We start from the raw sequence: 14,603 nt of genomic DNA, 5'->3' as shown, positions 1-14,603 counted from the left end.
TCTGTTTTTTTAGTCAAAGTTCAAGAGAATATTCATGAAAACTATGATGATTCTACAAAATTCTGGCCTCCTGAACTAGCGCTGTAATTCAAATATAAAGCCTCTAGGCTCACACTGCTATAAGATAGCAGCTACAGTCTGACGAGGCAAACTGATGTGCGGTGTCCTCCATGGCAGCAGCCTACAAAGGTGCATACTGAAAACTGTAACTTCACTTTACTTAAGATCTCACTTCAAGCTGGTAGTTGAACAGAGCAGCTGCTGGGAATTCTAAAGGTGTGCTGTTGTGACAGACTTGCAACAGCAAGATGCTAAATAGGAATCTTGTTGGAAATGATCAGGAGCTGTAAGCGCAGAAAAGAGAACTACAATGGAGTTTCATATATATACAGGAAGAAACTACAACGAACAACAGCTTAACTTTGTAGCTTTGGCAGGATCATCAAAAGTAATAGCTTACATACAGGGAATGTTACAGCCTAAGTGCCATCAGGAGATGAATGTACAGGTGATCCTCCTAAGTATACCCACCAACACACACACACACACACACACACACACACACACACACACACACACACACACAAACAAACATGAAGAAGAAGAGTTTCTTTTGAGGATAGCGAGTGCCAGAATCCATAGGCAAGGGACATGCCATTCAGGAATATCTGGTTTTACAATACAAGCTCAGAAAAGATTTGAGAATTTATAGATAAACTTATCTTTGTGTATATGCATGCAAAAAATACACGGACATAGAATAGGAGGATTTGAACTTTCCATCCATGGAGAATTGGAGACTCTCAAGTCCGGACAGAACTATAGAGGCGAGGATAAACTTGTTTGGTCCTGTGAACAACGAGGACGCTCAAGCCAGCTGCGAACAAGACAGAACACCGACATAATCAGGGAGCTGAAAAAGAAGCAAGCAGGCCCTTCACACTTCAGTGGTCCATCTGCAAGAAAGCCCGTGTTGTGAAGCAATTGTGGGGACAGAAATGCTGACATCTGATGTTGGTGAGCTTGTTTCTCAGCTTCATGTTCATAGAGGTTACTGACAATTAGCTCTGAGAAGATGAACGATCCTGCGGGGTTTGCTAGTATGAGAAAATTGTACATCGCACCAAAGTGTTTTACACCAAAAAGCTCAGAGACAGCAGCTGGCACAATAGCCCAGTGAGCTCCATATCCGAGTCCAACCAGCAAGCTCGCAATGTACATAGTTCCAGGCCAAGCCATAGCAAATAGTACATGCCCAACAGCCATCACGATCTGACAAATTGTCAATGCTATGTGCCTTGGGTATTTATGCTCCCTGATTAAAATAATAGCCAGTTAGAATGAGAACAAATATAAAATAAGTTCCACAACTTGAATGTGCATAGGAACTAAGTCTAAGAAAACACATAAGATAATAGGTACGCTCAAAATATAACAAGAAAATCTCTAACTATCTAAAAGGTCTACTGTTCTTTCTTTTTTTTTTTGATAATTCGACGCGGGGGGTGGGGGGTGGGTGGGGGGGGAGTCCCCCACCTGGGTGATATATTGGTGATTGGCTCTTAAACAGCCATGAGGGTTACAAAGATTTTGTTTTCAAATTCTCGCTTTTTAGCGTTATATTGCGTTAGCTAAGATTGAGAATCAGATTGTGGCAAGCTCTACTATTCTGGAGCATGTTAGAAAGCAAACTCCAGAAGTTAACATACAAGTGTATCCTAGATGAATGTCTGAATGGGAGTTAAAAGTCCACCTAAACTAAAAACAAGATGGAACAAAGAGGATTCAATTTGGTAGGGAAAGTTCTGATTGTCAAAGCGGACAATACCAATTGTTTCTTCCAAAAAGACAACAACAGTATCAACCTTTTTCCTGAGACTAAAGTTGAATGGTGCTTAGCGTCGATACCTGACAATGATCTCAGAGAAGTAGCCACCTCCAACACGACCAAGGAAGTTCCATATGCTCATCAGTGACACAAAGATATGTGCGTTTTTGTAACCAGTAGCCTGGCTCATCTGACCCAGGTTGTCCATCACTGTCAGCCCTGATCCAGACCCAAGCAAAAGTGATAGCCAAATAAGCCAAAAATCAGCCTTCACAAATGCTTGCATCAGGGTGAAGTTGTCCCCTCGGTGTGGCCTTCTTTTGATTCTAACCCCACCCCTTGCTGCTGCTACCACTAGCTTGGCCTGCAATTCTGCAATCCTCTTCCTCCTTTCAGATGGTGGTAATGAATCAGTGTCCTTAGGCTTCTCCTCTTCTACCTCACTTAAAATGACCTCTGGTTGATCCTCCTTTTGTTGTGAAGTGCTCGCCTCTCCTGTCAATGGTTCAGACAGGAGAGCATCTTCCATCGGATGTTGAGCTTTTTCCGGTGTTAACGACAGGAGCACAGGGATTGCGATTGGCGAAATAAGGAGGACGAACAGAATCACAGTGAGAAAAACAACCACATCATAGCTCGGTTGCAGGAAATCTTGGATAAGCATGGCACCGACAAGGTATGAGGCGATGAGCAAGCATACAGTGTAGATGAACATGAAGCTGTTCTTGTCAGATGGCCGTACCTGCCTGTGACCCCCAACAGGCCTAATAACAAACATCAAGCCAATGGCAACCAGCGATGGACCAACAGCGACCATGAAGATAAGCGCAGCATGGTCTGGTGTGTTCAATACTGCATAAACTTGTGTCAGAATGGCGCTTGTTAGGCCCATAAATCCCTTGAGGATGCCCACTGTTGGGCCCCTGCTCTTGGGGAAATTCTGGATGCTTGTAACGAGTGAAGCCGTGATCATATACGTCTGGCCATTTGTTCCAATAAAGATAACAACACACATCTGGATAGGAAAACGATGAAATATGATACGTTAGGTTGAGAAAACAAACCAAATAACCACTAAAAATTTCCATACTTTTGCTCCATTCATTTGAATACGAGGGATCAGTAAAAAGGATATCAAATTTCTTCATATGAGTTGGAGTCGTGGTCTTATGGCTGGTAGTGGGATGTATATGTCAAATTTTAACCTGAGGAGTCCAAGCCATTGTACAGCATATGTGTTCATTATACTGTCTGAAGATCTTATTTTCCAAATGGGCTCCATGGCGACGTTATTATTTATCTAAAATCAAACCCAAACGATGTTACAAGGTAATTTCCTCCCTAATTTTGTGCTTGTGCAAACATCAACACATATGTAATGCAATTATCCAAAAGTAGGTGGATTGATGATCTTGAAATAAGAGGAACGCAAGAAAGAAAAACAATAATGCAAGGCAAAGCAGAAACGAATGCACTGCACATCATTTTCAGTTGAGTTGGAAACATGCAAATGATGATGATAAGCAGATTTTGAGGTGTCCGTTTATGATGTGGCGTGAAACATGTTGAATCACTTGTTCTCATCAGAATGGAAATGGAATGACTATGAAACTTGCAGAGTTTACTCCCCTCTGGCATAATGTGGCGCAGTCACCAACGGACACAAAAATGGAGCCGTGCCAGGAAGTAAAATCGAACCCATCTTCTATATAGGAAAAAGGAGGAGAATGAATGCCAGGGTGATGCGGCGGAGGTGGCGCCCGCTGCCCGCAAACTAAGGCACGGCCGAATCGGAGGGAGTCCCCCCTCCTGGCTGAATCGGACGGCCGCGCTCGTCACCCGGCCAGCGGCGGCAGCATTGACGAGTTGAGGCGGAAGCAGCGCGGGAGAGCGAGGCGCGCGGGTGGAGGTGACAGGTGAGACTGCGAGATGGAGTGGACAGTGGAGCAGGGTCGCAGCAGAGGCCACTGCCATGGAGGCTTCTTCAAGTCCTCTCGACCTCTCGTTGAATGGATGGGATGCTTTCAAGTCACTGGCATGTGGGGCAGGGTAACCAGGTCCTACGTGGACCAGGTTATATCCACCAAAAGTTTACTCTTTTCTTTTTCTCTCGATCAACCTTTCCCTGCGACGGTAATAATACTAGTAAGTTGGTACCTCAGGCTCAGCACACCTACCAGCCAGAGGGGCAGCGCCGGCGCCTTCCCGGCGACGACGAGCCAGAGCCATCCGTAGCCGAGGAAGTTCTGCGCGGCGCCGATGGCGAGCAGCGCCCACGGCGGCCACGTCGCCGAGAGCGCGCCGGCGAGGAGGCCGAGGCAGCCCCCGAGGTTCTTGGCGACGCCCAGCGCCGCCACCTGCCGCTGGTCGTAGCCCAGCGTGGCCTTGACCACCGGCGAGATGGCGCCGAAGATGTACGTGGTCCCGGCCATGGACTGCATCCACATGGCGCCCACGAACACCAGCCATCGGTTCGTCCAGAACGCCCTCACCCTCTCCCCAAGCTCCCCCATGGCCATGGGTCGATCCGATTACAGGAGAATTTCTTGCTCACGAATGCAGATTTGGAGACAAGACAAGCCGCCACGGGCCAGAGAGTAACGAGAAGGCTTCCAATCGCAAGCAAAGAAACGGACCCTTTGGTATGCTAGACAAACAGGGGAACAAAGAATGGGGGTGTAATTCACATACGCCCCACGTTCCGTTGACGCGTCATTAATAAATTGCGAAAAATGATGCCACGCTTGACACACCTAAGGTGGTGTTTGGAACTTTAGATAGCAACTGGACAGGGAAAAGGAATTGACCTGGGTTAAACTGAGGCAGGATACGGAATGGGTTATAAGTACCACTTTATAGCCAACGGTTGGTCTTACTTTTTTCCTTGTGAGTCTCTACGAAGATGCGCTAACTTTATTCTTTTACACGTGAAACAAAATTTTGCCCAAATTTCTTTTGTTTCCTTATATTGTTGCATTTTTGTAATAATATAATCCAACTATCACGTTTTCCCCATTAAGTTATTTATAAGACGCACCAATTTGGTAGCTAACTTCTCTATCATGTTCCTCCATCCCAAATTATAAGGAGCTTTTTACCTCTATGGTCCTAGAAAAAATGCCTCTTCCTTGTAAGATCTATTTTTTTGAACTTCCTTGTATGGCCTCAAAACGAATTTATCTTCCTTATATGGCCTTCCGTCATATCGGTTAGGGTGTACCGTTAGTTTCCCCACTGGATGACATGCGAAATGACTGAAATGCCCTTCTGCTTTCTTCCTTCATATCCTCTGGTTCCTTTCCGCCGCACCCAACTAGGATCGACCGGGTTCGAGAAAAAATGATGCCGCCGCGGACATAGGAGAGATGGCCGCCGCCGCCGCCGGCGGCCCTTCTGCCACCGGATCTAGGGCCGACCGGCGAGCTCCGCGTGGAGGAGGCGCCGCCGCCCGAATGGTAGCGCGAGCGCGGCTAGCCCAGGTGCCCCATCAGGCGGCCCCTCCCACGTCCTGTGCGGAGCGGCCGACCCCTCCAGCGGCAAGCCCGGCGAGCCACTAGGCAGCCTAGTCCACAGCGAGCGGCCCCTCCCGCACCCAGCAGATGTGTTTGTGAACTATGACTGATCTTGAGGGACCAAATCTTTTTAAATGCACGGTAATCATATGTTGTTTTTCAAATATCCACAAAGAATAGCTTATGAATTTCTTAGTCTTTTTTCTTTGGCTTGTAACACATCTGATTGATAATGTCTCCTACCAGGTTAGTGCACTCTCATGAATAGCACAAGGATCTCAAATTGCTGATACTAACTCCATTGCATCATCCCAAACAGTTCTGTAAAAGGCTCATCTCTCTAGGTTACTATGATTCAGGTTACTCGAGCTTCCTTTATAATTTCTTATTTATTATTAGTTTGACATAAAGATTTTTATTGCAGTGCTTAGTGAGTATTCTGAAGTCATTGGCTGATTGAGAGCAACTTCGAAGAGATTCCTCAAAGCAAGGAGAGCATTGTTGAATCTCGTGAAGAGGATGCTTCAAGGAGCTTGGCAACTTTAAATCCTTCAATTTCCGCAACTGTAATGCTGGGACCAAATCAAATATTGAGGGATTCTGGAGTTCAATCATTGAAAGAGTTGGCTGGAAAACTTGCTGAATAAATCTTTGTAAACAGTGTAAACTGCCAAGTGATTCAATTGTTGAATTCTTCACCGCCCTTTGTGGCGTTTCTGCTGAAGAGCTAAAACAAACACCTGCTTGCTCATTGTATGTGAGAGCAATGTATGTTTGAATTCGCACTTTTGTGTGACTTTATTTATGTGAGACAAAATATGGTGGATTTGTGAACAATTTTTTTGTGTCAACCTATGGTTATATGCATTTGTGAATTTTTTATGCATTTGATAAGCTCACTTTATTGCAATATATTTGTGTACTTGACTATGTAGTCCTATTATGTAATGTTATGTGTAAATTTATTTGCTTAATATTACTCCAAATATACAACAGACAAATAAAACTATGCATTTTTTTTGCTAGGGGTAAAACGGTCATTTTACCATTGACTTAACATCGTCAAGTGACAAAAAAAAACCAGAACACCATAGAAGGAAGGAAATTTTGTTTCGAGGCCATACATGTAAGTTCAAGAAAAAAAGGGCCATACAAGGAAGATACATTTTTTTCGAGGGCCATGCAGGTAACAAGCTCAATAATAAGACGTTTGACTTTTTGACATAAAAGTTTGACCACTTGTCTTATTCAAAAATTTGTGCAAAATATCAATTTTTTTGTCGTGGCTTGCTTTATTAATAAAAGTTCTTCAAGAATGATTTAAATTTGACTATATTTGCATAATTTTTTTTGAATAAGACGAGTTGTCAAATTTGGGGTCAAAAAAAAGTCAAACATATAGTAATTTGGGACGGAGAGAATACTAATTTAGAAGCCATCAAAATACAATTATATTCCCCACGGTTGTAGTACCGACGTTGCATTGTAGATAATACAACTAGAGTAGAATTTGATGAGTATCTCATATAGATGATAGCCATTGATTGTTGCTAAAAAAACTAAAGGAAGATGATAGCCATTTTTTGTTGATATGGTCGAATCCGTGGAGGGACGTACGGGTACATCATCAAAGGCAAATAAGTACAATAACCTACAGCTTTCCACTGGCAATGACCGTAGAAGGACGATGAACCGTCCACGTGATGGAGGTAGACACGGACAGTGACGAAGCCAGTGGTGGGGCTAGGGGGCTCTAGCCCCCCTACCGATCTTGGGCACGTGGAGCCCCCCTAAGTCCCCTCTTAAAATTTTATGCATATATGTATTAGGTAGGAGGGACTAAGGTTAAGAGAAGATAAAAAAGCCTCTATTCTTTTGTTCAGCCCCTCCTAAATTTTTTTCTGGCTTCATCACTGGACACGGATACTCAAATATATCAACAAGCGCTCACACATCATCTATCCGTGACATCAGCAATGATGTCCCAAAGGTGGTAGCAGTAAGCACAAATTTATATCAAGCGCCATCGTGACGCGGACTATCGACATCATGGATGGTGCTACCCTAGAGAAGTGGTGACCTAGAAGATGGCTTGGTCTGAGCATCCTCATTCTTAGGGATGTGACAAGCGAGCATCGAGGGATCGGTAGACAAATACAGTTCACGCACCTAATGTACTTACCTCTCCATTCATCAGACTTAGCCACACAACGTGCAAGAGGCTCACAACGTCCCCATCGCTCTGACCCTAGGGAGAAACGGGGAGAGGTTGAGCCTGGCCAAGCATGCCCTCTCTGACAAGGATAAGCACACCACTCTAACTCTACAAGGACCGAGGGGACTGCGGTCACCTCGGTCCGGTCAGACGCTATCCCTGCTCCACACTGCTCAGACAAGACAACACCACTCAAGGCGGTGACGGCCGGTACAGTACCCACCATCCAAATATAACCTGACAAGACGCATGTACGATTCTACCCACTACGGGATGGGATCCATGACAAATGCCTTGACTTAGAGGCCATCTGGACCGATGGGAGCCACGACCCCAACGATCGGGATCATGGCCCTTAGCTCCTCAAACCAACAAGGCGATCGACGACCCAGCGGTGGCTACCAACTTATGTACGACACCCCAGAAAACCAGGAAGCAATGACGAAGACCACGGTGGAGACCACGTCACGCAGGACGGCTGGCGAACCACACCACCGTGTCTACAGTGCCACCATAGCTGGCACAGTAGCACCATGTCACACCATGCCACGACGTGGCCACAAGACCATGATGATAACCACGCTCGGATGTGCACCACAAGACAACGTAGCTTGCAAGCCAAGTTAGCTTCCTCAGGCTGACGACCCCTCAGTCAGGAGAACCTTCCTCTTTGTACAAGCCTTGGCCTTGAACTCTATATAAGGGCAGCCAGGGCACCCTTCTGATTCAACTCTCATTCATTCATTCATTCTCCACCGTAGACGGGCTCCTGAGGCTTCCCTTCGGGCAGTCCGTCTCCTAGCTCTAAATCTCCTACCTGTTCCACCATTCTTGCACCCCCATTGTAAGAACTTCAGAGCATTCAAGCGAGGAACACGTACTTGATCATCTCTAAGATTAGACGTAGGGCTCTGGCCTGAACCAGTATAAATCCTCGTGTCTTTTGGATGCTACCACCGTCTTCCTAGAGCAGCGCGGCAATCGTATAAATTCACAAGTCTAGTTTACAAAACATCGACAGGCCCGAACCAAGACAAACCGTTGCGTCCTCTTTGTGATTCTTATGTTCTTAAGTCCACCCGAGCCACCAGAGACACATACTCTAACACTGACTCAAACGACAATGCTTGTCGCGGTTCCGACCCCCCGATAGCTGGCGTGCTTGGTAGGCGGCTGCGTCAAGTGCGATTCAGGCTCTACGGTGGCCGAAGTCACCCGCCTCGTTGCCGGAGCAAGCGGCACCACCCCACTGTGTCCGATCGCCGCTAGATGTTCTACATGCTCAGGTCAGTTCTTCACCATAGTCGGTGCCTTCGCTCGGGTTAGGTCCTCAACTTCGAGAGCTTGGCCTACATCGCCGACTGCTACGGTGAGCTTCGACCGCGCTCAATGGGGCTACACCGGCTGGCAACGAGCTCCTGGCGTCGCTCCCACCATCGGGCCTCCTAGGAGCAGATCTCAAGGTCCTAGCCTAGCAGATGCAGCGTGGTCTAGGTCTGCACCCCACTGTGTTCGATCGTCGCTAGATGTTCTACATGCTAGTCAATGTCCATCACCAGATCGCTACCGATGAGGTGCTCCTGGTGCTTGGCCGCTTCTGGTACTACCTCCAGGACCTACCTTTCAGGATCTAGAATGTGGTGGCATTCTTCCAGCTAGAGCTAGAGCACCTTGTCAACCGCGAGGTGCCACAGAGCACCATCTTGTCTGGCGTGGTAGGGCTAACATCCCCTCGCTGCGCACCTTCCTCAAGACCCTCTCAGGGAATGGCCCAGAGTATGACTCCGATGACATCGACTGCTACGCCCCACCATGTATGTGCTGCCACATTGATAGCGAGGTTCCCACCGAGGAGGCACCCGAGCTCACGCCACCAGACCAGAGTCCCTGCATCCATGTGAACTACCTTCGGGAGAAGGCTGCTCGTTTGTAGGCACGGCAGGTGGACCTAGAGGCCACTGAGGCAGAGCTCGAGCGCTAAAGGTAGGACCTTGCGTGGCAACAAGCCATGCGGCCCCTTGTCAACGATGACAATGCCTACCTAGGAGCCTTGGGCACATCTCGATGGCAAAAAGGGAGGTCAAGGCGATGGCTACGTTCGATCGATTAAGCTCAAAAGATACACCTGGTGTCACCAACGGCCGCGGTGGCATGGTGAGCCCCTCTATCTAGGTGCTTGGGCCCCTGGAGGGACCGACTCGATCGAGGGAGGCTCTAGCCCTTTCCCGCGAAGGAAGACCTTAGCCAAGCCCGCCGTTCGGAGGCCCAATGTATAGGCTAAGCTACGTCATGCCCGTTCTTTGCCTTGACAAAGCGCCCAGGAAGGAAACTTGAAGCTACGTGACTTTCCTTGTTTGCTTTTCATTCCTATACCTTGCATTTCTAAGTTAAATGTTGAGTTCGCTTTCTGGTTGCCTCGAATCCCCCTCCTTTCGATAAGCGCAAAGCACCACAAGGCCCATCTCGCCAGACACCGCCTGCCCAACCTTCCCATCTTGGTCTATTTGCTCCTATAGACTCCCTGACCTAGCACTAACGCCTATGTGCTGCCAAGACAACATGACCCTAGGCCACCTACGGCATAGCCAGGGATCATGAGGGAAAATGGACCCCAAATATCGATCAAAAAGAAGGTCGGGTGCACCTGAGAAGCAGAAGAACAGGGGTGGTAAAGAAATGGCAAACATACAAACTTAATATTTACAACAAAAGACATTAAATTGTTATGAGGATAACATCCCACAATCCGACTATAGGACATGTGCTGGCTGATCTCTCTTCTCTCACAAGAATAGGGAAGGCACCAGGGGCCATAGAGGATGTCCTCTAGAGGCGTGATCGCTAGGATGTCGTTGGCGGCATCCTCCAGGCGAGGCATCAGGAATGCCAAGTCACTGGGGTCGATGCCTGTGGGGAAGCCTCCTGTCAGCTCACGGATGTCCACTAGACCAAGGAACCAAAAGTGGACTATGGCCAGCGCCGTGGCCACTCCCTACCAAACGCCGTCCTCCATGGCCTCGTGAAAGCGCTCCGGTGTAGCGCAGTGCTGCGCGTTCACCTCTGTCGCATTGTCGCGCATCCCCTAGGAAAGAGGGTACGACAGGCGCCTAGGGCTATGACCCAGAGCTCCATCAACTACGTGCTATGAGCATCGAGGTGGGCCCACAACCTACCTGCCTCCTCCTAAAGCCTTCAGAGCTACTCAGCCTGACGACAAGCCTCCTCCCTTGACTCTGCACCGACAAAAGTTTGAAACATCAAAACAATGTGGGAACGTAGCCTAGAGTCTACCATCCATGGGGAGCGAAGATGGAGAAAGGGAACGACCCGTACCTCCGAGCTCTGCCCTCAGACAGGCCACCTCCGCCTACGCCACATCATACACATTCTCCGCTATCGCCACCGCTAGCCACTCCTCCTTAGCCTCCCTCTGAGCGTCCTCCATGGCCCCCACAACATCCTCGTGCTCCTTCTATAGTGCCTCGACCTCTGTGGTGGAGGGCATTGATGGGCCACCTTGAGGAAACACACCTGGTAGAGGGGCGTGCTAGCCCGCACTCACCATCAACGAGGAGGGTGGCAGTAGGCGTGACCAACGATGAGGAGGCTCACCAGCACTCGAGGAACCAACCTCAATGACCGTCCTCCCAGGGAATCCCCTACACGTGATGTCAGTGCTGGAATCAACAATGACAAAAAGGAAAACAATAAGAGGTGAAGATTATCTTTAACTATCTCTACGACCCCCCATTGGCCACCCCTACGCCAGGCGCTGGGTCTAGGACTGCCATTGGAGGGGACCGAGCACCAACGTTAGCATGTTCACCATCCCCATCGTGGGCATGGCATTCCACACCCACTCCACCACTGAAGGAGGGGTGGGAGCCACCAATGTCATCTCAAAAAGTGGGTGGCCCATAGGAGGACTCGAGGCGCTGAAAGGGACTGGGCCGGCACCCTCCCTCGGGTAGTTTGCGCCAACGACCCTGATCATCAGCACCCTGAGCAGCTACTCTGATATGGGGTAGGGGAACTCCATCATCGGGTCAGTGATCCCCTGGTGCAGCCACAACGGGTGTGCCCTCTCCCTCAATGGGAAAATCCAGCAATGGATGAACGTGCGCACCACCACTGGCCCGGTCAGCCTCTGCGCCTTCAATGCCTTAATGGCCCCACGAGAGCAGGAACCTCTATGACCTCCTCTGCCAAGGGGAACAACCGCCATGAAGTTAGGGTGACACCACCTAGCCTCTCCTCCGAGAAGGAAGGGAGCATCGGGACCATGTTGGGAAGGTAAAACCAGCTCCTCCTCCAACACATCTCACTATCAAAATCTAGCAGACGAGCAAGGGCAAGGTACCGTCCAGCAGCATGCGACAACACCTAGATTCGGGTGCCCCCATCGCCGGAAAGGCACCGCCAAGAAATGATGAGACCACCTAGAACAAACACCTCCACAGCGCAAAGTGGGGTTCAATCCCCAGGAAGGCCTCGCATAGCGTGATGAAGGCCACTATGTGGAGGATCCCCTCTGGGGTTAGGTCATGGAGGTAGAGGCCATAGAAGAACAGGAGACCATCCATGAAGCGGTGTAGGGGAAGGCCGAGCCCTAGCTAATGGAAGTTAGTGAAGGAGACGATCTACTGATCCCTAGGCACTGACGCTAGCTCCCTAGCAGCGGAGGAATGCCAGCTGATCGCCAGGACCTCCTTTGGTGCCAACCTATCCTCCTCCATCTTCCTAATATTTGTCTTGGTGACCTCCGATGGTCCCCATTCTGCCATGGGGACAAAGGGAAGAGCAGCGGCGACGAGCGAACTGCGTGAGAGCGGGGCAAAGCAGAGGTCTTCAGAAAGGGAAAGGTTTCACTAGGAATGGAAGGTAACTCCCCCTCCCTGCCTCCCTGACTTCACTTTAGTACTCTGCGAGCAGCGGCTACCATGCTCCCATGATCCCATGCATGATTGTACTGTAAGGAAAATGGACCCTAGGCCCATTTACTTGGGATTTTGGTGTTTGATGACCAACACAATTAAATTGGACTAATGGATTTGCAAGTAATTGTTTTGTAGTTCAATAGGATGCAAAACGTGACTTGGACAAAGGCAACGTGATGATCCGATGATCAACACCTCAAGAAAGATATGTGAAGATGCATAGAAGACATACAAGGTCAAGCAAAGTCCAAGCACGAAGATTTTAACCAAGCCGGATGCAAGATAGCGAAGAAACAAGCCCGATAGAGGTGACCAAATGTGTCCCTATGAGTGACCGGACGTGTCTGGTCAAGTGCCAGGCAATAGTAGGCATCGACAGCTATGACCGGATGCTGAACGAACACTAAGTGAAGCAGTGATCGGACGCATCGGTGACACTGTTCATCATCACGGTAGTGTTTTTAGCACGACCGGACGCAGTAGATTGGACGACCGGACACACGAAGTGCAGTGTCTGATCGAGTCCAGAGAGGTTCCAGAGCGGCGCCAACGTGACTGGACACGTTCGATCGATGATGACCAGACTCTGAGCCGAGTCCGATTAATGTGCGTTCTCCAACGGTCGGGACGGCCGGACGCGTCCGATCAGGACGTGATCAGCATCCGGTCAGTAGCAGAAAGCTGGGTTTCATCCCTGATGGCTACTTTCTCCATGGGGCTTACAAATAGACCCCCAACCGGTCATTTGAGTGGTGTGGAGCTAAGGAAACATACCAAGGGTGTCAATACACCATTTTAGTGATCTCCACTTGTATAGTGCTTAGTGATTCATTAGGTGATTAGCATAGGTGCTTTGTGAAGTTCATAGATTGATTAGACCACCGCTTATGCGCCTACTCTAGGTTTATGCCTAGTGTTTAGTGAGGTTTGCATACCTCTTACCACTCGGTGCTTGCGCGCACCATTGTTGTACATCGGAGGAGCTTGTAGTCTTGCAAGATCACACCAACCATGTTTCTGGTGTGGCCGCCACTGTGTACCGGAGGGAACAAGGCCCGTGGCATTTTGGCCAAAAGCTTGATAGTGAAGATGGCGAGGAGCATTCAGAAGAGGCTTGCCAAAAGGCACATTAGAGACCCACTTGCGCGTGGGGAAGGCCCGAGGCTATCCATGGAGATTCCTAACTGGGAGCTTGGCCCTTGCGAGGACTAGGGGGAAGCTTGCACACTTCTCGATACCTCATTAAAAATACCAGAGACGTCAATGGGAGTTTACATATTTCTACCTTACTCTCTAGCTTCCGCATTTATATTGTTTGTATAACTCCTTTTGCGGTAGAGATAGTAACACACTAGCAAAACCATAGTTGCACATTTGGATAGTTTATCTTTTGCATAGGTTTTGCTAAGGTTAGAAAAAGAGGCCATAGCTTAGACTTAGATTTTTAAGTTGCCTAATTCACCCCCCTCTTAGGCGTCATGGTTCCCTTTCAATTGGTATCGGAGACGATTGGCTCAATTTGGACCTTTGGCTTCACCGCCATTGAGTCCAATGCTATTTAGAGTGTTTGCGATGGATACCTCTAGGCCTCCACTACTTTGACGCACTAACTTCCCCTACTATTAAGCTAGAATGGCTTGTCACCTTGAGGCGGTAGATTTGGGTGTTTGGAGAGTCACTCATGACGAGATGGAAACCCATTAAGAATCCTGATAAATCCACAAAGAGTGAAGAAAAAAATCATTTCAATGCTAGAGCTAAAAATTGCTTCTTTGAATCTTTTAGCATGGATGTGTTTAACCAAGTGTTCACTTTAAATACAACTCATGAAATTTAGTTAAAACTCCAAGAGCTCCATGACTGGCACAACTAATGTATGCAAGCAAAAACATTGTCTAGCTAAACAAAATTATGATTCCTTTAAAATAATGATGATGAGCTTGTTCGTGATATAGTACTCTCAGTTTGAATCTAATTATCAATGAGCTCCATTCAATAGGATTAACAAATCTAGATGATGCGGACATCAGTGAGAAAGATCATCTCCATGCTACCATAAAAGAAATATGCAAGCATCATCACCATCCTTCACAACTTGGAGGACTTGAGCA

The 14,603-nt window shown here is 48.2% G+C and overlaps 1 pseudogene; it reads right to left on the bottom strand.

Moving 5' to 3' along the window:
* Positions 1-400: 400 nt before the first annotated feature.
* On the bottom strand, positions 401-4,612 carry LOC136496650 (protein NUCLEAR FUSION DEFECTIVE 4-like; annotated as a pseudogene).
* Positions 4,613-14,603: the final 9,991 nt, after the last annotated feature.

Source organism: Miscanthus floridulus, chromosome 12, assembly GCF_019320115.1.
Source record: "Miscanthus floridulus cultivar M001 chromosome 12, ASM1932011v1, whole genome shotgun sequence".
NCBI lineage: Eukaryota > Viridiplantae > Streptophyta > Magnoliopsida > Poales > Poaceae > Miscanthus > Miscanthus floridulus.
This window is presented reverse-complemented; position numbering and strand designations above follow the sequence as displayed.